This window comes from Amia ocellicauda, unplaced genomic scaffold (assembly GCF_036373705.1).
Source record: "Amia ocellicauda isolate fAmiCal2 unplaced genomic scaffold, fAmiCal2.hap1 HAP1_SCAFFOLD_65, whole genome shotgun sequence".
NCBI classification, from domain to species: domain Eukaryota; kingdom Metazoa; phylum Chordata; class Actinopteri; order Amiiformes; family Amiidae; genus Amia; species Amia ocellicauda.
The window spans coordinates 475,001-477,500 of NW_027102995.1; the positions used below are offsets into that span (position 1 = coordinate 475,001).

Genomic DNA, 2,500 nt, shown 5'->3' on the forward strand with positions numbered 1-2,500 from the left:
AGCAACCTGTTGAATGATTCTTCTGCTTTCAAAACAAAATGACAACAGGATGAATGCACACACTTGAAAATACAATACATGCAATGTTATGCATCATAGTGATGCAACCTCCTTTCAGTTTCATACTGCATGTCAATTGAAATCCTTACTGAAATGCACACCTTCTCAAGATTGCGCTTGACTGGCGTGTCAGGCACTCAATTACAGCTGTTTTATCAAGAGAATGTGTTCGTTTTGTAATATATAGTTCCGGTCTGGTGTGGCACCCCAGCTAACGCACAACGTTGCCACAATGTTGCCACAACGTGGCGTGTTAGCAGGGACTGTCTGCGGCGCGCTGGTGTGTCCCGGGCTTTAGAGTAGAGAGACAGTTCAACTGTAAGTATGAACGGCAGAAACGGATATTGCCTTCCCTTTAAGTAGAGCGTCAGGGACAGCCTCCCTGGCTTACGGCCATACTAGCCTGAATACGCCCGATCTCGTCCGATCTCGGAAGCTAAGCAGGCTCGGGCCTGGTCAGTACTTGGATGGGAGACCGCCTGGGAATACCAGGTGCTGTAAGCTTTTGCATCTTTTACACACCAGAGGGCGACAAATCACGAGTTTTAACTTTGGATACACGCAATTTCATCATTATTTCAGATTTGACTTCCCCAAATACACAGGCATACAATAGATCTTGTTCTCCAACGTAAACGGTCCCTAGTAACTAGGGTACATTCGTAAATAAATTGAGCATCATGGCTAGAAGTGACTAAATGTTGCCTAATCTTTCTCATCGAGAAATGACACAATTACAGCAACACAAAAAGGAACTCCACCGGACAAAGTTCAGTGCTCACAAGGAGCTTCATTCAACACACACGGTTCCATTCCCATTCATGCAAAGCACGAAAGTGTAAAACTTGGGAACATACTTGAGAGCAAAGATCACATTCAATCTCATTCAAGGCACGGATGTGAATGCAACGGGATGAAATTACTGAAATGATGCCTGCCCTCGAACTGTGATGATGGACTACCCGACTCGCCAATAATATTGGGTTCTGGTGTATTGAAATACAGGAGCTGCTGGATTTGTGTGTTTTCTTACCCCCTCACCATAGTTTGTCAAATGTTTAAACAACTGAACTTATATTCAAGGTTTGTTTCTCTTCATATGTTTTACTGGTTTACATTTGTCTCAGCAACCTGTTGAATGATTCTTCAGCTTTCAAAACAAAATGACAACAGGATGAATGCACACACTTGAAAATACAATACATGCAATGTTATGCATCATAGTGATGCAACCTCCTTTCAGTTTCATACTGCATGTCAATTGAAATCCTTACTGAAATGCACACCTTCTCAAGATTGCGCTTGACTGGCGTGTCAGGCACTCAATTACAGCTGTTTTATCAAGACAATGTGTTCGTTTTGTAATATATAGTTCCGGTCTGGTGTGGCACCCCAGCTAACGCACAACGTTGCCACAACGTTTCGTGTTAGCAGGGACTGTCTGCGGCGCGCTGGTGTGTCCCGGACTTTAGAGTAGAGAGACAGTTCAATTACAAGTATGAGCGGCAGAAACGGATATTGCCTTCCCTTTAAGTAGAGCGTCAGGGACAGCCTCCCTGGCTTACGGCCATACTAGCCTGAATACGCCCGATCTTATCCGATCTCGGAAGCTAAGCAGGCTCGGGCCTGGTCAGTACTTGGATGGGAGACCGCCTGGGAATACCAGGTGCTGTAAGCTTTTGCATCTTTTACACACCAGAGGGCGACAAATCACGAGTTTTAACTTTGGATACACGCAATTTCATCATTATTTCAGATTTGACTTCCCCAAATACACAGGCATACAATAGATCTTGTTCTCCAACGTAAACGGTCCCTAGTAACTAGTGTACATTCGTAAATAAATTGAGCATCATGGCTAGAAGTGACTAAATGTTGCCTAATCTTTCTCATCGAGAAATGACACAATTACAGCAACACAAAAAGGAACTCCACCGGACAAAGTTCAGTGCTCACAAGGAGCCTCATTCAACACACACGGTTCCATTCCCATTCATGCAAAGCACGAAAGTGTAAAACTTGGGAACATACTTGAGAGCAAAGATCACATTCAATCTCATTCAAGGCACGGATGTGAATGCAACGGGATGAAATTACTGAAATGATGCCTGCCCTCGAACTGTGATGATGGACTACCCGACTCGCCAATAATATTGGGTTCTGGTGTATTGAAATACAGGAGCTGCTGGATTTGTGTGTTTTCTTACCCCCTCACCATAGTTTGTCAAATGTTTAAACAACTGAACTTATATTCAAGGTTTGTTTCTCTTCATATGTTTTACTGGTTTACATTTGTCTCAGCAACCTCAGCAAAAATGATTCTTCTACTTTCAAAACAAAATGACAACAGGATGAATGCACACACTTGAAAATACAATACATGCAATGTTATGCATCATAGTGATGCAACCTCCTTTCAGTTTCATACTGCATGTCAATT

General features: G+C 43.0%; 2 non-coding genes across 2 annotated transcripts; both read left to right on the top strand.

Moving 5' to 3' along the window:
• The first annotated feature begins 445 nt into the window (after positions 1 to 445).
• On the top strand, positions 446 to 564 carry LOC136740852 (5S ribosomal RNA). Its single transcript, XR_010813616.1, has one exon. It is a non-coding gene; the product is annotated as a 5S ribosomal RNA (ribosomal RNA).
• A 1,055-nt stretch (positions 565 to 1,619) lies between these two features.
• On the top strand, positions 1,620 to 1,738 carry LOC136740996 (5S ribosomal RNA). The gene has a single exon (XR_010813753.1). It is a non-coding gene; the product is annotated as a 5S ribosomal RNA (ribosomal RNA).
• The last annotated feature ends 762 nt before the right edge of the window (positions 1,739 to 2,500 follow it).